This window comes from Manis javanica, chromosome 11, assembly GCF_040802235.1.
Source record: "Manis javanica isolate MJ-LG chromosome 11, MJ_LKY, whole genome shotgun sequence".
Classification (NCBI taxonomy): Eukaryota; Metazoa; Chordata; class Mammalia; order Pholidota; family Manidae; genus Manis; species Manis javanica.
In genome coordinates, this window is record NC_133166.1 from 85,272,185 (window position 1) to 85,294,919 (window position 22,735).

A 22,735-nucleotide genomic window follows, 5' to 3' on the forward strand; every position below is an offset into this window, starting at 1 on the left:
CTCTCACACATGATTGAATACACAAAGTAAAATAAACTTTCATTTGCATTTAAGATTCATGTACATTGTCTCAAGATAGACATTACTTAATTTCTCCTTTTCCATATTTACCTAATAAAGGCATAATCATATACTTAAGCTCTGCGCTAAAGGCACACTCTACTTTCAGGTTTAGAGATACCAACAAAGAGATGAAAGATTCCATAGAGGGGGAGCAGGAGGGAGAATAGTAGGGGGGCAAAAAGGCTTTTATTTGAGGGATGACCACAGCAACAGAAAACTCCAGGCCACAAGGAGCTGCTGAAAGCCTAGAAGAAGGCGTAATATATTCATAAGAGGGGAAAAAGTTGCTTCAGGAATATGATAATAATTCAACATATTCTTCTGGGGTTGAGGACATCTAGTTAAGTTACTAATGGAAACAATTAGGGTCTTCACAGTTGTCCCCAGATTGAGTAGCTGTTTTGGGTTTTAAACTCAACAGGCATCCATTGTAATGGAAGACGACAAGCCTAATATTAGGAAGCATAGAGTGGGTTCACTTAGAAACCCAAATGAGGTCTTCTTGAGTGCAGGAGGGGACAAAGTGGAGGCATGCCGCCTGGTGGCCAAGTGGTTCTTGTCATAGTCATCACCTTGGCACCCTGGCTTCTAACCTAATGTCTGGAATAGCTGATGCCCTAATTCGTTTTAATCTATACTTTTCAATCACACTTTACTTTTCCAAGTAATATCCCACACCAGGTCTTCTGTTAAAAAACAACCTGAAAAATTAAAAAAGAGAAAGAAAAGCCCTGGCAGTTGTTTTTGGCAACACCAGTTTCCTAGGGGTAAAGATGAAAATCCTATTCAAAACTCCAGGAAGGGCCTGTTGATGGCAGCAATTTAGCTCCGGCACAGGCCACTCCCAGGAGGCCCCTGCTCTCTCCATGAGGATGCAGTACTGGGATCAAGGACCTGTCTGTTGTAATAACTGCCGTTGGTGGACACACCACCACCTCATGCCAGAAAACATCGCTCTTTCTGCTTTTCCCTCGTTCTCTGTTTGAAAATAGTAATTAAGGATACTTTCTCCAAATTACAAACTTTCCTGGGCCGGAGCTATTACTCATGTCCATTGTCACTTGACAGCACCTTCATGGTGACGTCATTAATCAATTATATTTAAATTTTAAACTATTTCACAGTTTTTTTTAACATCTAAAGGGGATGATAGAGTTAGGATCTAAAATGCATGCAGGAGAAAGCTCCATGTGTTCTCCGCCCAGATGCTTAGACCTGAATCAACACGGCTGCTCACAGAGCCCACAGAGGGTTGTGTAGCTGTAGTTCATTGCAGTGTATAGTACACCCTGGACTCTGGGGGTTAATTTCAAGCACAGTCTACACCATGAGTACTTTGAGGGAAAAGAAGTGTACCAATTTATCTTTGTGCTGCCATAGTTTTTAAAAGATGGCTATTAAGCCCTGATTTTGTGTCAGGTGCTGAGATGTTTAACATTTATTGCATCATTTAATTAGCATTCTGAAAGATGAGCATTATCCTCATTTGACAGAACAACCAGAATTGCTCACACGCTGACTTGTATGATCTTGCGTAGACTATATGGTAGGTGCTCAGTAAATGTGTTAAATAAATTTGTTAACGATATAAATATACAAACTGTGATCTAAGGAGGCCAAGGGTGACTTCTGAAGATCTAATGGGCCCTAGAATGATAAACTTAAGCCAAGAACCTTCAGAGGTCACTTATTAACCAGTTTTTCTTTTGTTTGATATTGAGGTGTCTTAAAGTAAGTGCTATTATTAACAAACTTGGTGATGGTAAACCGTAAGAGTGCAAAGTTTCTTCCGAAGTTGAGGACTGAGCACAGTTGAGCTACAGAGAGTTAGTAAAACATGGTGATATGCTCTGTATATTTAATGGAACTTCCAAAATCGTCTGTTCTCATCAACCCCAGTGATGCTTGCCTAAGTCTGAGAGAAATGATAAGTAAATGAATAAAATGATAAGTAAAGTCATTGACCAAATGAATAGCTTGAGATATTTTGTTCCCTTTACTACCATTATAACCATTTTACATCTGTCTCAACTTCCATTTTGATTCCTACTCTCTGGCCTGATGTTTTCCCTTTGTCATCATTTTCTGAACCAAGTCGTCTTGGCCAGTTGAGTCAGTACAGCTCTAATTCAGAGAGGTGAACAGGTCTACTATGTGTGTCTCTGATGATTCACTATTGGCCGTGTAGATCACTGGGCAGGAAAGAGGTTCTGACAGCCTGAAGGTCATTGAAATGAACAGTGTAAACTGCAGCCATGCTAGGAAGACTTAGAGCCAACCTTCATTATGGTTCAGCCAGAAAAACATCCAATCCTCATTTCACTGGGGACTGTCCCTGTTGAAGACCTCCCTCCTTGAACAACTGCCTTTTCTATAAGGGACAGGAAAGAGAGCTCTCCTGGCACTCAAAGAAATAGAATTGAGTGTACAGAACTCTGGGATATTTTCTAAAGGATCAGGTTTTTATTTGATTCAATTTAAATATATTCACTAATAGTTTGCTGAGATTCTCTTGTGCAACTTCCTTCACTTTTGTTCTTAAAAAGAAAGCCCAGGGCTCGCTCAACCCTGATGGACACTGAGTCTGACACCTCAGTCAATTCCCTAGTGCACTAAGTGATGGGTTCCAAGTCTGCTGATAGATCTCCTGTCCAGATAGTTGGCTTGGAAAGAAGAGTGAGGAAACATCAGGAGAGCACGGAACCTCCAGCTAGGAGGAGCGTGGGAGGCAGAGAAGGACCGTCATTTTTGACAAATTGGAAAGGTTCTCTTCTTCTAGTACTAGATGGTATACTCTTCCAGAAGAGAGCCCACGTCTTGTTCATCTTTGTATCCCTAATGCTTAATACTGTGTCTACATGTAATAGGCTTTCAGTAAATGTTGATTGAGGCAATGAAATGATGGGCAAATGAAAAGTCCCCAACCTTTATAAAATTCACACTCATACGCATGACCTACTGTCAGTTGTATATGAATTCTAAACCAGTATATTAATGATACAACCCATAATTGTTTGAGTAGGAGTCCCCTTCCCTTGCTATTCCACTGTTTTCCAAAACTGAAAAGTATAAAAAATCAAGTTTGTTTCAAAATATTCACTTGTTGTTAATTTTATTAATTTATCCTTTATTATAAAAATGTTATACAAAGAGAAAGTGACTATATAAAACATACATATATGATTTTAACAATTACAAAATTAGCATCTAACATTTATCATCAGTAGTGCCTTAGAAAAGTCCTGTGCTCACCCTTCCATCCCTGATTTCACTCTGCCCTTTCTTGCATTTCTTATTTTTCTGATAGTAATTTCATTTTTCTTTATAGTTTTATCATCTCTGCATGTATTCCTAAAAGATATATTTAGTTTGTCTAGTTTTGAACTTTAAGTAGAATCTTCGTATATGTATGTGTGTGTCACTTGTTTTTTCTGCTAAACATTATATTGTAATATTATGTTAATTTACTTTGAGAATTTCTTTACATTTCTGTTGCTGAAATGACTGGAAAATATGCCTGCTTTCTACACCCTGGGTGGAAATGTCTGAATGAGCTATAATGTGCACCCATATCCCACTTTCGGAAAAACCAAACTGACAAATACTAAGGGTGGTTATTTATTTTACAAAAGGATTTACCATAGTGGTAATTTAATTTTTAATTAAAAAATGCATCTTGAGATACCTACTATAAAATGCACAGATCTTAGTGTACAACTTGATGAATTATGACATGTGTATACACTCAGGCAACTATCACCCAGATAAAGATATTAAACATTCTAATTTTTAACCCTTTACCTACTTTACCCATCTCCCTACAGCCCTCCCTAGTCTGTTTTCTGTGTTTATGCATCTATTTCAGTTTTTTTTTCATTTGTTTTGTTTTTTAGATTTCACATGTAAGTGAAATCATGTGGTAATTGTCTTTCTGTGTCTGGCCTATTTCACTTAGCATAATGCCTTCTAGTTCCATCGATGTTGTTGCAAATGGCAAGATTTTGTTCATTTTTATGGTTGAGTAATATTCCATTGTATATATATACTAGATCTTTTTTATCCATTCATCTGTCATTGAACATTTAGGTTGTTTCCCTATTTTGGCTATTGTAAATAATGCTGTAATAAATATAGGAGTTGATCTATCTTTTATGATTAGTGATTTTGGTTTTTTCAGGTAAATTCCAGAAGTGAAATTGCTGTGTCACAGGGTATTTTTATTTTTATTTTCTTGAGAAACCTTCATACTGCTTTCCATAATGGCTGTGCCAATTTGCAGTCCCACAGGCAATATACAATGGTTTGCTCTCCACATCCTCACCAGCACTTGTTATTTCTTGTCTTTTGGATAGTGGCCATTCTGACTTGGGTGAGGTGATATCTCATTTGTGGTTTTGATTTGCATTTCCCTGATGATTAATGATGTTGAGCATCTTTTCACTAACCTGTTGGCCATCTGTATGTCTTCTTTGGAAAAATATCTATTCAGGACCTTTGCCCATTTTTAATCAGATTGTTTTTTTGGTGTTGAGTTGTGTGAGTTCTTTATATATTTTTGATTATTAGTCACTTATCAGATATCTCATTTGCAAATATATTCTTCCATATAGTAGGGTCCTTATTGTTTTGTTGATGGTTTCCTTTGCTGTGATAGTGGCCATATAAAATATTACTGGATTTCTTTCATCAGTGTCTTATAGTTTTCAGAGTACAGGTCTTTCATCTCCTTGGTTAGGTTTATTCATAGGTATTTTATTCTTTTTGATGCCATTGTGTATGGGATTGTTTTTTTTATTTCTCTTTCTGCTAGTTTGTTGTTAATATAGATAGGAATGCAACAGATTTCTGTATATTGATTTTGTATCCTGCTGAATCCATTTATTAGTTCTAATGTTTTCTTGATGGGGATTTTAGAGTTTTCCAGATAGAGACATTGATGAAAGAAATTGAAAAAGATATAAATAAATGGAAATCTACCCCATGGTCATGGATAGAAAGAATTAATATTGTCAAAATAGACATCTTGCTCAAAGCAGTTTACAGATGCAATGCAATCCCTATCAAAATACCAATGAACCAGAGCAAAGAATCCTAAAATTTATATGGAACCATAAAAGATCCTAAGTAGTCAAAGCAATTTTGAAAAAGAAGAACAAAACAGGGTATCATGCTCCCTGAGTTCAAGCTATACTACAAAGTGATTATAACAGTATGGTACTGGCACAAGAACAGACCTGTAGATCAACAGAACAGAATAGAGAGCCTAGAAATAAACCCATGCATTTATGGTCAATTAGTATATGACAAAGGAGCCATGATAGGGAAAAGACAGTCTTTTCATAAATTGTGTTGGGAAAACTGGACAGCTACATGTAAAAGAATGAAACTAGATCATATCTTACAACATATGCCAAAATAAACTCAAAATGAATTAAAGACCTAAATATAAGACATGAAACCATAAACCATTTTCTCCTCCTGGAAGAAAGCATAGGCAAGAATCTCATGAACATCAGCATGATAAATTTCTTTCTGGATCTGTCTCCCTGGGCAAGGGAAACAAAAGCAAAAATAAGCAAATGGGACTACATCAAACTAAAAAGCTTATGCACAGCAAAGGAAACTATCAACAAAACAAAAAGGCAACCTACCTTTTTTGTTTGTTTTGTATGAGAGAATGTATTTGCAAATGATATAGTTGATAAGAGGCAAATATTCAAAATATATAAAGAACTCACACAACTCAACACCTAAAATAAGTCCAATTAAAAAATGGGCAGAGGACCTGAATAGACATTTTTCCAAAGATATACAAGTGGGCAATGGACACATGAAAAGATGTTCAGTATCACTAATCATCAAGGAAATGCAAATCAAAACCACAATGAGATATTACCTCACACCAGTCAGAATGGCCACTATCCAAAAGACAAGAAATAACAAGTGTTGGTGAGGATGGAGAAAAGGGAACCCTCCTACACTGTTGGGATGAATATAAACTGGTTCAGTCATTGTGGAAAACAATATACAGGTTCCTCAAAAAACTAAACAGAAATAATGTAAGACCCTGTAATTCCTTTTCTGGGAATTTACACAAAAGAAAAAAACCACTAATTCAAAAAGGTATATGCACACCTATGATCATTGCAGCATTATTTACAATAACAAAGATATGGAAGCAACCCAAGTGCTTATAGATAGATGAATGGATAAAGATGTGATACATATACACAATGGAATATTACTCAGCCATAAAAAAGAAGGAAATCTTGCCACTTGCAACAACACAGATGGAGCTAGAGGGTAGTATGCTAAGTGAAACAAGCCAAGAAGAGAAAGACAAATATCGCATGATTTCACTTATATGTGGAATCTAAGAAATGAAACAAACAAAAAAAGAAATAGACCCACAACTATAGACAATAGACTATTGGTTACCATAGAGGGTGGTTGGGGTTGGGTGAAATAGGCAAAAGGGATAAAGTGGTACATACTGCAAATTGTAAAATAAATTAGTTATAGGAAGGGAAGTACAACATAGAGAATATAACTAATGACAATGTAATATCTTGGTCTGGTAATGAGATTACTATACTTATAGTGGCAAGCATATAGTAATGTATATAACTATTGAGTCTCTATGTTGTACATCTGAAACCCATATCATATTGTGTATCAACTTTATACCAATTAAGAAAAGAAAATAAGTGAAAAAATAAAAGTGATTGGATTAAAAAAGTAAAACTTAGACAATATTTTGGAAATTCCTATCAAGAGAATTTATACCTGAATTAATTTCACACGTAGGTCAAATTTGAAGAATGGAGAAAACAAGAGAGTGTGTATTACAGTGAGGATTTTTGGGGGCCCACTGGAAGCTTCACATCCAGACAGTAGAGGGTGATGAGAAATCTGGGACAGGTGCTCAGAGAAGGGGATACTTGCCTTTGTTGCAAGAAGATTGGATGTGTGGGTAGCCTACAGATCACATCTGTTTTTCCTCTTGTACCTAAAGAGCTTCCTTTATTTCTTCCTGTTTCTTTCCTGTACATGCAGACCTGTGTTCCTCTCTGTCAGGTTTTGATTTAATTTGGTTCACATGTGTAAACTGAATTTTATTTTCATGTTATTCTTTTAAAAAGAATCTAGACATAGGTGTTACCTACATTATTTTAAATACCCATTTTCATAATGTAATTTATCCTTCCTTATAAGTAAAGCTTATAAGGAAGATACTCTTGGAAGGTGAGGCATGCCATCTTAAAGTGGAATCTGTGTTGGGGAGAACTGCTGAGAGAGAGATCCCAAAGCAGGTGGGAGGGATAGAATTCAGGGCACAGTAGGGCTGGGTTGAGGTCTGAGCTGCCCCGTTCCCTCACCTAACAGGAGAAGCAGAGCACCGGATCCGGAGGGGAGGTGGGCTGGATGTGATGGTGGGAGCCTGGCTGAGTGTTCTTCTCAGTTCTGTTTCCTTGTGAAACAGGCATTTAGCTAATTAACTGAGAGTGAAGATGTGTGGAGGCAGATATGGAGGTATGAGAAAAGAAAAGATCTGTGAAATAGTTATCAGGTGAACAGGACAGACCAGAGAACTGTATTAAGACTTGGACAGCACCAGGGCCTCATCAAGGTTAAAGGCCATGCATTTAAACTGAGTCTAGAAGCATATTTGTGTGTTTTTCTATTGTCATCTTGCGCTATGTGGATGCAGACAGCATCTGCTGTAAGGTTGATTGAACTAGGTTTGGAGTTTTGCCAAGAGAGTAAAAGAAGTAAGAGAAAGTCAAGGCAAAGGAGTTGAGAATGTATGCAAGAGAGCAATCTAATGAAAAATTATGATGTCTGTGTCTCAGAAATCTTTGTCTCCTATAGACCCATTTGCCAAATTCAGAACCGGGGCATAGTAAACTCTCAATGCATATTTTTGAATGTATGACTTTCCATTAATGAAATAATTATTAATCATATGTTTGCACCACTATGCTAGGTGCTGTGGGGATATATAAAGAGAGGTGTCATGATTTCCACCCTAAAGGGCATTATAATCTAATTCATAAATAGAACATGATGTGAAAAATATAATAAAGTAGGGAACAAAAGCCCTTTGTGAGTGTTTGTATGTTGCATAATGCCATTATATAATTACAATTGGACGTTTTCTTTGAATGAATGCTATCTCTTGAACATGTACAAGTACAAATTGATCTCTGGTCGATAAACACAAGCAGAGTAGCTACAATGAGCCTGTATGGGTTGGTTTTTAAAGTTTCTTTAAAAATGATAATCTTGTATATGCTTTTTCATTTGGCTTATCATCTGGAATTGAAACTCCGAGTGTCAAATAAAGATTTGCAGTCTCCTATTTTTAAAGAGCATCCTTACAGATAAAATCCAGTTTTTCTTTTTGGTTCTGTGCTTCACAGATCTATTACATTTGACAGGTCTTTTATGTTAAGAGCTGAATATGGAATACTATGCTGTAGTTGCAATTTATGCTGCCCATAAAAGTTAAGGTTTTCACTAGCAATGGAAACACAACCAAAAACTGCTGTAAACAGAACAACCTGACCCCTATCTGTTGTGGCTTATAGTATATTACCACAGAGAGACATTTACATCAATAACTCCCTCTGATATCAGCAGAAGGTTATACACAGTATCAAAGCCAGCCTCCTTTTGAGTAGGTGGATACAGATGGACACACAAGAGGTATGAATTTAGTCTCTAGGAGGAACTTAGTCCATCTGAAAGCTGTTCTTCCCACTGGCTGATGATGCCTGAAATTCTATAAACAGAGCACTACCTTCATAATTTCAGCCAACTAAGAATTTGTCCCCTGTTAAAAGGAAATGTAACCTTATTTACCATTTAATGATAGATCAAAATATTAAATAATGGGTGTCTAAGAGGGTGATCACAGGAACAATAAAAAATTCACTATATATATATGGGTCCTTGGAACTACAGACATGCAGGTAGGCAGGTAGGTAACTGTTATCAAATGAGACTGTCAGTGCCTCAAGATACCAAGATGGAATTTAGAATTTCAGATCCGGAAAGGGGTCTGTGTATGAGTTAGGCTGGGGTTCAGTTCTGTGTGGGCTTAGGGATCTGCACAAGTAATAAGGAGATGAACCTGGGGACAAAGATACAGGTACAAATTCAATGATTAGGACTGGGATATATGGCAGAGATTGGATTTTATGATGAAGACTTAGATTCCTTCTCATTAACATGTTCTTTAATTAAGCAAATGTTTATTAAACATCTACAATGTGCCAGTCATTGGTGAGGGCATTGGGTTATACAGGCAAATGCAATAATTATATTATCATGTAATGTGATAAGTATTATGAAAGAGTTATATTCTAGAAGTACCTGGCTGGATCATCCAGAAAAGGCTGGGGAGAAAGAGAGAACTTTCTGGAAAATGTAAGATGTAAGTTTCTTAAAACATTATTAAAGACCAAGTTTATGCCAGACAATATGCTAAGCATTCACAGAATGCAAAGTTAAATGGGAGGTAGGTACTACCTTTAAAAGCTTGCAGTATAATGTGATCAGTGCTTACTCAGTACCAATGAGAGTTAACTAGACCAGCCAGGAAGGTTAGAGGAAGCATCCCTAAGTGGGAAACTTTGAGCGATAAGGAAGAGTTGTTTAGATAAAGGTTATTTAAGTAAAGGTTATTAAGTAATAATACATTTCTACCTTTACCTAACTAAATATATTTTATATATTTATATAAAATAAGTATTTATTTTATAAACAAATATATTCAAGGCAAAATAAGAAGTTTGTACAAAAGCACACAGATGTGAGATGGCAATCAAGGAGTGTGAAGCTGGAGCAAAGAATGTATTGGGGGAAAGGTTTTTGATGCCATATAATTAGGCAAGGGGCAGATTATGAAGGACTTTGTGTGCTCAGCTTTGGGGAACCACTGAAGCTTATTTAAATAGATGATGAGACAAGATTGACAGTTTGTAGAAATACAGAGGATGGCTTGGAGGGAGACATTGTAGAGGTTATTTGGGTAATTCTTAGGAGAAATGACAAATCTCAAATGAAAAGAGGGCAGGGACAGTTAAAGTGGAGAGAAATTGGGTATATGAGGGCCATTCAGGACTATACATGCTTTGGGTAAGTCTATAGAGACAGAAAACAGATTAGTGGTTGATTAGAACTGGAGAGGATGGGGGCACAGGGAGATGACAGCTAAAGGATACAGGGTCTTTTCATGGTGATGAGAATACATTTGACTTTGGTGATGGTTGCACATATCTGTGAATATACTAAAACACTGAACTGTTGCTTTAAATTGGTGAAGTTGTATATTATATGAATTCTACCTCAATAAACCTGTTTAAAAGAAAAACAATCTGGAGCAAAATTGTCAAGTGCAGTATATAGAGGTCTAGTGAAATAAAGACTGAAAAATCTCACTTGGATGGAGAATGTAGAGTGATCCCGAGCAGATTTAGGGTATAGGGGAGGGAAATACAGATGACAATGGTTGAAGAGTAAAGAGAAAATGAAAATGATGAACTCTTTGAAGAACCTTGGCTGAGAAAGCACACTAAATGCTAGGACTAAAGCAGTGTTTCTCTAAAAATGGAGTAGAACCAGGAGAACATGAACAGCTCGAGACACAGGATGAGGAGGGGTGACTAGCAAAGGACACTAAATAGGTGGAAAAGTTCCCAGGTTGAGGACAGGCGTGGGGAACAAGCAAAAGGAGAAAGGATGGGTGATGATGGCAATGTTTGTGGCTGGGAAAGGAGCAGATGAAATGAGGTGCTGCCGATGAGATTAAGTTGGGAAGTAAATCTTTGAAGGTTAAGTGGGATTTGGCTTAGGAGATGGTTTAGGGAAGGAGTAAGGGTTTCACTGGTAAAGGAAATGGAGGGAGGAGCCTACTAAGTGAGTTTACCCAGAGAGACATTGGGTTGCCAGGCAGCAATGAGCATTCAACTGAGGTCGAAGACCAAGAATTGGTAGTGATACCAGTCTGGGTAGTTGCATGTCTGTTTATTTGTATCAGTTTTCAGGAACCTGGGCAGGAGAACAAATGCTGGGATTGACTGAACTTTGGAATTTTGCAGGACACTGCATTGTAAAGAAAATCACAGTCAAATGCCAGGATGAATGACTGACTTACATGATTTACATGATGGGTGGGTGATGGGTAAGAGTGTGAAGTCAGAGGGTGCTGATAATAGTCCAGTGGTCTGATAAAGGGTGGTTCAAACCTTATTTTAGCAATGGGACTATTTTGCTTAATGAAGTCAACTTAATAAATAGACCGTAAAGGGAACAAGCAGAGTGTGTCTGTTGGAGCGCTGGAGGCACACCTCTCAGCTACTGCTTCCCTCTTCCCAAGCGGCCTCCCAGGGTCCTACAGCTCTGAGAACATGACTTAATGAAGTGAAGGACTTAATGAAGTGGATTAGTAAAAACAAGATATAGGAGAATAATAATATTAACAATAACAACAGTAACCAGGAGCAAGGTGAAGCCTGAGCAGAAGAAGCAGCCGCAAGAAGAGGATGGGAACAAGGCAAAAGCGGGGAGGAGGAGAAAGAGTTGGAAGAAGGACAAGGTCAAGGAGGAGAAACGGGCAGTGAGCCCGTACTTTTTACCAGGCTCTGACGTAGTGCTTTCTCCCTAATCTTCACAATCACTAAATGAATTGAGAAAGCCTGTCATCTCTATTTCTACCTATGAGATACAGACACGTGGAGAGGTAGACGGCTTGCTGAAGGTACCTGCTAGTGTGGGGAGCAGCGGCCAGGGAACTTCATGAGAGTAACTTCATGCTCATCTCTGAGATGCATGATTTGCTGGTAAATTCTCCTGCTTTGGGACAAGGGTGGGAACTATACATAGGGCTCAGTCTGGGAAGCAAGTGGCACCAGCTCTGGAGAGGAGAAGGGATATAAAAATTTGGGAACAAGTTGGACCTAATAGGACCAACAGGACTTACTGAGTGACACAGGGTGAAGGGAGGGTAAGGAGTCAATAGTTATTCCAATAATTCAAGTCCTGGGGAGCTGTTGCATTTGTAAAAGTTTGGAAACCTGATAAGACATTTGGTTTGAGATATAGGGAAATATTAGGTGTTATAAAACATCTATACTTAATACACATTATTGTATAATACACATTATTTATTCTATTAAATATAAGAAAACTCTATTACCCACATTTGACAGATGAAGAAATTGAAGTTTTCAGAGATTATAGAATTTGTCCAAAGTGATACAATCCATAGATCATTGTATAGGACTTGGACCCAGGTGTTTTTACTTTTTGAGACACTGATTTTGGGAGTTACAGTGAGGCACTATCAGGTAGATAACTGAAACTAGTTATCTGTAGTCTGGGAAGAGATACACTTGAGAGAGAAAAGTTTCATTAGATCCTCTCAGCATTGATCGGTATAGTTACAGTTCCCAAGAAGCAGCATGTACACAAAGAGCAAAGCAATGGACTGAGGACTAAATTTCAGGGGGATCCTCACATTTCAGAAGACAGGAGGCAAAAGAGGAGCTCCCTAGAAAGAGAGAATATAATTTAGGGAGCAGAACAATCAACTCCTATAGCAGAAGCTTTCACATTTTTAACCCTCACCCCCCAGTTAGAAAAATGTTTTTCAAAGCAACCCAGAATGTGAATATGTATATATGCAGGTATATGTGTAAACCCAAAGTTTCCAAATACAATACTTACTGTCAACAGTGTGATACATATCATTTTCTCTTCTTTCTTTAAATACATGTTGGTTGGCAACCCACTAAATTTATTTCCTAACTTAATAATGGGTCACAATCCAGTATTTGAACACATTGCTCTGTAGCTACTCTCAAACAGTCAGGGTGCCCTGCTGACCCGCTGATACTATCCTTTCTCAAGTTTGGCCAGGCATCTTAGAATAATAGCAAATATTAATAACTCAATGATGGCTTTCTGTTATTTACCAGGAGGAAGTGTGACAGTAGCCCCTTCTCTAAGGCCCATTTTCTGTTCCCTTGTTGCAGTATTTGTTTTCTCCTCCCTTAATTTCCTGTTTTCCACTTAACTTTCCTTGGTCCCTTTGGCTTGGAAATTAATTCTTCCTGGGTTAGTTCTTCTTTTTATTGTTTTTTTTTCTAAATGAATTAAAATAATTTTAAGGCTGACCTTTCCATGTCATTTCCAATCTTCCCTTGTGGCTGTTTTATGCTTAAGGATACTGTACCACAGTAGGAGAATGAACATTTTATTGTGTGGTACATAGTTTTCATTATGTAATAATTTAATTAAGTGACAAATGAGGTTGCAAAACTGATGTTACTCACAGCACCTCGTGCAGTGCTGCCAAATGCCCTGAGTTAACCTGACATTACCAGGAATGAATCTTGGAGACCCAGAGCCCACAGATCCAGGGATGCCAAATGAAGTTTGTCATCAGTTCTGAAACCAGGAAATCAGAGTAAATAACATGAAACAGCTTTGCCTCAATGCTCCTCCCTTTCTCTGTGACACCCGATAAAATGTGTCCTGCTATTGAGAATGTGAAAGGGACGCTGTCAGCGGACACAATGGTAAAGTGACGGTCATATAAATCAATGGAGAACTTTGGAGCTTCCTCATTCTGCAGAGATAATAATAGAATTCTAAGAATTATTGACTTTGCCTATTACTTTGTTGCCATATTTTGATCAGGGAGAATGAGGCTTGAGGAGCTGAAGTGGCTTAAAGAAAGATTGCCAGCTAGTGACTTAGACAGCCAGGAATAGAATTCTGTATTGAGACTTGAGTATGCTCTACATTTAAATACCTAGCAAATCTCTCTGAACAAATGCTTTCTCCGAAAGGCTGGCCAGACCTGGTAGTCACTTAGAGTAACCAGTTGGACTAAAGGTCAGAAGGAGAACATTGGGCAAACTGATTTGAACATGGCTTACAGATGGGAAGGTTGGTAGAACTGTGGGCAGATTTCAATTTCTAAGTGGAACTTAAATATTTAGGATCACTGGCTCAAAATGTTTCTCATCAATAAAATTTTGTTGATTATGGCTTCAAAACTTTTGTTGTACATCAACTTTTTAAAAGTTCTGATACCTGGACTATAGTCAAAAATACTTTTTAATAAGTCTTGGAGGGTGTTGTGCTGCTCAGAAAGTTTGGAAATTCTCAGTCTAACGAGTGACACAGTGTTGGCACATAAAAACCTAGGTTCATTCATGTATAAAATGTTATGGAATTGTGTGTGTTCCATAAGAATCTAGGTTATCCATGGGAGACAAAAGAAGACATGTATTCTATAAACTTGTGATGTGGGAGTAAATACAAGTATTAACATGAAACAAGGTAAAATATGGTTGCATGTTAAAATAATGTATTGGATTTCATTGTAGATATATTACAAAAGTGAGGAGTTAAGAGTTAGGTCCTACTTGTAAAGGAGATAAAACTTCATCTGAAACATTGATAGATTGATAAAACTTGGCAGGTGGAGATTTGGGATTTCAGATGATGGGGAGAGCAGGAGTGGAAATTTGGAGAAAATTTCTAGGTATACATTAGGGAATAGAAAGCAATGCCGTTCAACTAGATCAGGGTGGTTACTGAAGGATAGGAAAGGAAAGGGCCAAAGAGCAAGAGAGTAAAAGATCTCCAATCCCAAATTAAGGATTTTGAAAGTAATTATTAGCCAATGAAGAGCTACAGTTGATTTTGAACCAGACTGACGTGAATAGTACCTGTTCCTTGGACGATTAATCTGCAGCAGGTGCAGGAAGGAGTGGGAGAGAGACAACCCTGATGTGAATGGATGGGTTACAAGCCTCACTACATTGCTTCAGGTCGGCACCTCCCCGTTGCTCGCTCTAAGTCTCTCCTTTGTAACAATGTACACGGCAGCACTTTTCAGATGCTTCTTCCCTGCTTTCTGAATCACAGAGTCAGTGGGACAGATTCCTGTCTAAATACTTGTGATCAAGGTGTTACTGAAATCATGGAAAATGGCCCCGTAGTTTTTTCTGTGCCACATAAATGACAGTGTATCTGAAATCTTGATTTCAAATACTCTATTCTCTTGTTTTATAAAGTACCCTTTTACTCTAAAACCACATGTTGATTTTTGGTTTGAAAATATATTCACCATATCCCTGAAAAGTAAACATGAATCTGTACCCCAAACATAATAGATATTGAAAAGAGAACATTCTTTGGGTATTTTACATACCCCTCTTGGAACAGGACAAAATGAAAAAAAAAAGAAAAGAAAAGAAAGAAAAATAACTGAGTGGCAGGAAGGAGAGGGTAGTGGGTAGAGATCTGGCGGATTTCATTTAGCTTGGGTAGAAGGCTCTCTGGAACAATTGAGCTGGTCTTTTCATTGGCAGGCCTCAGCAGGGCCATTAGAGCTATTAAACAAATGTATTGTTTTGAGTTTTCTTTGGCCTAATCACCCATATTATTTAGGGAAACAGAATTGTACATTTGCAGGGAAGAGAGAAGACTGAATGCCAGCTAACCCGAACCCTCCTTCATGCCGTGCTGTGGACCATCAGACCTGAGAGCTGGGGATTGCTAAGAATTCCTAGGCCCTACAGATATTCATGTGCCAAGTGCAGTACTGGATCTGATCAGGATTCTTGGATATTTTTTCACTTTTTGGTTAAAAAGTAATCAGAGCTTTGTGAAAGTTCCTCTAATAAATTATACAGCGGCCTTTTTATATCTGGCAATGAAGCCTTTTTAGAATGTCTGCTCAGGAGCAGAGGGCCCTGATCAACAACATCCAATCTCTCTGGCCTAAAAATAAACTTGGGTTTTAAGAAATTGTGTATGTGTGTGTGCGCGCCCGTGCGCATGTGTGTCTGTGCATGTGCCCGCGCGTGCGTTGTGTAGGGGAGGTGAATGCTGAATGTTGAACGTAGAAAATACTTTGTTAATAGATCCTGGAGTTGGAAAGGATGACTTTTTTTTCTTTTTAAATAAAGGATGAGGTGAGACAGATGAACCATCCATCCTTCTTTTCGGCTTGGCAAGAGTGCCTTTAGGAGAAATGCCAGGTGAATAAAATAAGGATGAACTCACTTGGTCCTCTCTCTCACGTCTCTATTTCCTGTTAGTTATTATTGGTTACCCCTCTTTGGTTTCAAATACTGGAGTAGAGTCCGAATAATAGAGACTGAGTAGCCCATACTCTACCTGGGAAAGTTCTTACTTCAGGAAGCGTTTCCCCACCTGCCTCCATTTGCAGGGCTGAATGCATTAGTCTATAAACTGGCCTTTTAATGGTGAAGCTGCTTTTGTTATGTAATCTTAAAAGGCTGCATGGTATAGGCTGACTATTCTAAGCAAGGTCTAATCTGCCCTTTCCTTTTGATTCCTTAAAAATTGAGTTTCTTCTCTAAAATAACACATTCTCCTTACATATTTTCAAACAGTAAAGATACAGTTATAGGCTCTGTCTTTGTTCCATTTTTCTATTTACTACTTCCCATCTTTTCACAACTTTGAAAACAAGCCTGATAAATTTAGATCAGTTTGTGATAATATGTTCCAATGGGTTTCAAATAGGCATTATTTTGAAAAAAAAGGAAAAGTGTGCCTTGTCCAAATACATCTGGGAATGCTGAGTTAAATAGCAATTTCCTTCCATATACTTGTCGGTTTGCCGTGCGCTTTCCCTATGTTATTTCTTTTAACCTGCATAGCAATGTTAGGAGGTAAGTGCTCATGGTAAGCTCACTTTTCAGATTATTTTTAAGTTTATTTTTAAGATGATCACAATAATTTTTCAAATCATGTAACTGAGGCTTAGAGATATTATATAATACTTTAAGTCATACAACAAGAAAATGGCAAAGCCCAAATTAATCTGGGTCATCTTAATTCAGAGGTACAATCTTTATTACTACTTATGCCATTCCCTAGGAATTTAAACAGATTTTAGTTTATTTAGTACAGGAAGTCTCAGAACATTTAATAATCTGCATTCAGAATACAGAGGGGAATAGATTCCTATCCCTGCCTTTTTTTTTTCACCCTGAATCCTTTTTGTGAAAAGTATTTAAGAAGCCATTATTGTTTCTCATAAAACTCAATCTAGTCTGAGTCAGCCTCATCATCACACTGGTCTTAAAGGCTTCTTGGTGATGGCATGTTGCTGAGATTAATGCAAGGGTTTGCGTAAGTGCTGAGGTAAGTCAAGGAGGTCTAAGTTGGTGTATACAATTTTGCATCAAAGTCAGCTCAAATATCCACACTTCCCACAGACTTGCCACTGTAACGAAATTGTAACTTGTCTCTAAAAACAAACTTAGATAAAAAAAATAATGGTGAAATACTAGAAGCTCAAGATTCAAAGAGATAATATGCCCCCAGTTCTATAAAGTACTGTGCATGTGTATACATAGAAAAACAATAGAAACAAATATGACAACACATCAATAGTAGTTATCTCTGAGGAATTAGAATTTGGATACTATATAATTTTCTTTTAATTCTTTTTTGTGCCCTACATTATCAATAACATGCATGTAAAATTAAACCAGAAGGGGTTAGATAGAAGGAATAACACAAGCAAAAGGTTAGAGATGCTAAACCACAGAGCTGGGCATGGGTGGGGAACTCTAAGGGGTTCTATGTTGCTGGAATGTGAAGCATGGGCCAGATAGTGACAAGAGATGACGTGGCTCTAAGCAAGGTCAGGGTTTGGTCAGATTTCTGGCTTTGCACATGGCTCCAGCCACAATGTGCATAACATAATGGGAAAGTGGTACTGTATGCACAGAGACAGCAGACTGCTGCTGTGGTTTGTGTGAGAGATGATGAAGGCCCATGGCTGTAACGTTGGAGTGAATGGGATGGGGTTGAAATTCATTAGTAACTAAGTTAGGCTAGTCTCAGGGACTGAGGATGTGAGGAGTAGAAATGAATAAGGAAGAGAAAGGATGACTCTCAGATTTCTGTGCAGGGTGAAGAGGAAGAGAAAATGCGCTCTGAGATCTCCCATTAGGACCCTCTGTAGCCATACATGGAGGCATCTGTCTTACCCACCTCCAATGGCTATGACCCTTCCTTCTTTCTGAGAGTGAAGAGACCACGTGATAATTAAGAGATCTGGTTCACGGTCTGGAAATGCGCTGCCTTTCCTTCCATGTCAGTTTTTCCTATGTAAGCATAAAAAGTGTGTTAGATATCACTGAATCCAAAACTAACAGCAACCAAAAATAGCTGTTATTTATTCTGCTCTTCTTATGAGTAGCTGCTTCATGTAGCATGCCTTTTATTTTCACAGCAGTCATTAGTACTAATTATTACTTTATGCTATAATAAGAAAACTGATCCTCAGAGAGGTTAAATAATGTGTCTGGGTCACATAGCTAGGTAGTGTCACAGCTGGACTGTAGGCCCATGTCTGTCTGAATTCAGATGCATGCTTTAGAAACTTACTGTAGTAGAGAATAGGAGTTTGCCAACTTTTCTGTAAATGACCAGGTAGCGCACATTTTAAGCTTCCAGGCCACATATGGTCTTTCTTTCTTGCTCCTCCTCCTCCTTCTCCTTCCCTTGTCCCTGCCCCTCTTCCTTCTCTTCTTCTCTTTGAAAATGTAAAAACCATCCTTAGTTCACAGGCCATTCAAAAACTAGGCACAAACTGGATTTGGCCTGCAGCCCTTAGTTGCAGATTTGAGGTTAAACTATACACACACACCTTTATTTAATTTATTTTTTTATTTTATTAAGGTATCATTGATAGACAATCTTATGGAAAAACAGTGACACACACACCTTTTAGAGGACTTTGGAGAATGCTGGGTGGAAGGAGAAAAACAGAGAAATCGCTCAGCTCTATGGTTGCTGGGGAAAGGGAAATCCAGCTGGAATAGAATATCCATGGTAAACACGGAGACTACAAGAATATGAGCCATCACTAGGCCATAGTCTGAATGCGATCATTCAGCCAACAAATGATCTTCAGATGGCTTCAAAGCATTAATATCAGGGGCGTGAGAGGAAGAGAGTGAGGGGAGGAAATGTGTTCTCTAAAGAGAATAGCACTGGGCCAGTCTTCCTGAAAAAGGAAGCACAATAGAGTGACTGGAAAGGTATGCCTTTCTGGGCTCCAAATCTCAAGGAAGAGAGACGGAGGGACCAGTCAGGAGGTGGGAGTAGAGAAGGGAAGGTGAGGAGGTACCTCTATGAATGTACCTGGAATTCTCTTTTCTTAGACAGCACAATATTTGCAACTTCCAGTGGAAAGGAATAGTCTGCCAACTTTCTGAAATCAAAGTCTACAAATAATAATGCAAAAAGCAAAGAAAAATTCTACATCAGAAGTCTCTTTATCAGGAGGCAGAGGTACTGAATATCAATCTGGAGTCTGTGGGTATATGAGAACTTACTGGGTGCAATTAGGAGCCCTCTGTCTCTTGTGGTGACAGAACAAGTGAGCCTTGGCTGCAGGTTCAGGCAATTTCTGGGGAAGTTGTGAGCACCAACAGATTGGCCCAGAAAGCTTTGGAAGGTCTGAATCTTCTATCCTGTATCTCTTTACAACCAATAAGACTTAACCTGTGAGTGACAGGATGTTTTCTCAATGCCTATTTTATTACCCAAGCTGTCCTTAGTTGTTTCATTAAAAGGAGTCAAATGTGGGTACAGAAATGTTTTCTGCATGACAATGTGTGTATCCGACAGTGGAATTTATTTTCCTTCCTTCATGGACACAATATTAAGAAATAGTCTATGTTTAGAGGCAAAACTAGGGCTCTGGAATCACAAAGGTCTCAGTTCAAGTTTCAGCTTCCCATCAGTCACCAGCTGGGAAGCAAATCCGGACTGAGATGTGGGGATGGATGACAGGGAAACATTCCTAAAGAGGCAATAAATGCACAGATTAGTTTTAATTAACTTTTTTAAATTAAGGTATCATTTATATACAATCTTATAAAGGGTTTCACATGAGCAACATTGTGGTCATTACATTCACCCATATTATCGAGTCACTCCCCCGCACATCCCGCTGTAGTCACTGTCCATCAACATAGTAAGATGCTACAGAGTCACTACTTATCTTCTCTGTGCTATACGGCCTTCCCCATGACCCCCGTACATTATGTGTGCTAATCATAAGGCCCCTTCATCCCCTTCTCCCTCCCTCCCACCCACCATCCCCACCCACTTCCCTTTGGTAACCACTAGTCCCTTCTTGGACTCTGAGTCTGCTGCTGTTTTGTTCTTTCAGTTTTGCTTTGTTCTTATACTCCACAGATGAGGGAAATGATTTGGTACCCGTCTTTCTCCTCCTCACTCATTTCACTGAGCATAATACGCTCAAGCTCCATCCATGTTGTCGCAAATGGTAGGATTTGTTTTCTTCTTACGGTTGAATTATATTCCATTGTGTATCTGTACCACCTCTTCTTTATCCATTCATCTACTGATGGACACTTAGGTTGCTTCCAGATCTTGGCTATGGTAAATAGTGCTGCGATAAGCATAGGGGTGCATATGTTTTTTGAAACTGGGATCTTGTTATCATTGGGTAAATTCCTAGGAGTGGAATTCCCGGGTCAAATGGTATTTCTATTTTTAGTTTTTTGAGGAACCTCCATATTGCTTTCCATAATGGTTGGACTAATTTACATTCCCACCAATAGTGTAGGAGAGTACCCCTTTCTCTGCATCCTCGCCAGCATTTGTTGTTGTCTGTCTTTTGGATATTGGCCATCCTAACTTGTGTGAGGTGATATTTCATTGTGCTTTTAATTTGCATTTCCCTGATGATTAGTGATATGGAGCATCTTTTCATGTGCCTGTTCGCCATCTGAATTTCTTCTTTGGAAAAGTGTCTGTTCAGATCCTCTGCCCATTTTTTTAATCAGGTTATTTGCTTTTTGGGTGTTGAGGCATGTGAGTTCTTTATGTATTTTGAATGTTAACCCCTTATTGGATCTGTCATTTACAAATACATTCTCTGATAGTGTAGGATGCCTTTTCTACTGATGCTGCCCTTTGCTATACAGAAGCATTTTAGCTTGATGTAGTCCCATTAGTTCATTTTTGCTTTTGTTTCCCTTGCCCTAGGAGAGGTGTTGAGGAAAAAATTGCTCATATTTATATTCAAGAGATTTTCACCTATGTTTTCTTCTAAGAGTTTCATGGTTTCATGACTTATATTCAGGTCTTTGATCCATTTTACATTTACTTTTGTGTATCAAGTTAGACATAAATCCAGTTTCATTCTCTTACATGTAGCTGTCCAGTTTTGCCAACACCAGTTGTTGAAGAGGCTGTCATTTCCCCATTGTATATCCATGGCTCCTTTATCATATATAAATTGGCTATATATGTTTGAGTTTATATCAGGGGTCTCTATTCTGTTCCAAATGCACAGATTTTTGATAATGGGTAGCTAATAGCAGAAAAGTGCACAGAAAAAGAGCATTCTAGGCAGAAGAAATATTTGTTCACTTTAATGGAAATAAGTACAGGTCCATGATGACTTCAGGGATTTAAAAAAGTGCTGTAAGAGGAGGCGGAGCCAGGATGGCGGCATGAGTAGAGCAGTGGAAATCTCCTCCCAAAAACACATAGAGCTATGAAAATATAACAAAGAAAATCTTCCTAAAATAGAGACCAGAGGACACAGGACAACATCCAGACCACATCCACACCTGCAAGAACCCAGCGCCTTGCGAAAGGGGAGAGGAAGGCCACAAACCAACAAGAAGGGAAGCTCTTCCAGCGGTCACTTGTACCAGCTCTGCAAACTATCTCTATCACCATGAAAAGGCAAAACTACAGGTAGACAAAGATCACAGAGACAACACCTGAGAAGGAGACAGACCTAACCAGTCCTCCTGAAAAAGAATTCAAAATAAAAATCATGAACATGCTGACAGAGATGCAGAGAAAAATGCAAGAGCAATGGGATGAAGTCCGGAGGGAGATCACAGATGTCAGGAAGGAGATCACAGAAGTGAAACAATCCCTGGAAGGATTTATAAGCAGAATGGATAAGATGCAAGAGGCCATTGAAGGAATAGAAGCCAGAGAACAGGAATGTATAGAAGCTGACATAGAGAGAGATAAAAGGATCTCCAGGAATGAAACAACACTAAGAGAACTATGTGACCAAGCCAAAAGGAATAATATTCGTATTATAGGGGTACCAGAAGAAGAAGAAAGAGGAAAAGGGATAGAAAGTCTCTTTGAAGAAATAATTGCTGAAAACTTCCCCAAACTGGGGGAGGAAATAATCAAACAGACCATGGAATTACACAGAACCCCCAAGAGAAAGGATCCAAGGAGGACAACACCAAGACACATAGTAATTAAAATGGCAAGGATCAAGGACAAGGAAAGAGTTTTAAAGGCAGCTAGAGAGAAAAAGGTCACCTATAAAGGAAAACCCATCAGGCTAACATCAGACTTCTTGACAGAAACCCTACAGGCCAGAAGAGAATGGCATGATATACTTAATGCAATGAAACAGAAGGGCCTTGAACCAAGGATACTGTATCCAGCACGACTATCATTTAAATATGATGGAGGGATTAAACAATTCCCAGACAAGCAAAAACTGAGGGAATTTGCTTCCCACAAACCACCTCTAGAGGGCATCCTACAGGGACTGCTCTAGATGGGAGCACTCCTAAAAAGAGCA

At 38.5% G+C, this 22,735-nt stretch overlaps 1 protein-coding gene across 2 annotated transcripts in view; it reads left to right on the forward strand.

Annotated features, from left to right (window-relative positions):
- The window catches only part of PAPPA2 (pappalysin 2), a 281,412-nt gene that overhangs the window by 53,131 nt on the left and 205,546 nt on the right, over nt 1-22,735 (forward strand). The gene's annotated exons all lie outside the window — the stretch shown is intronic.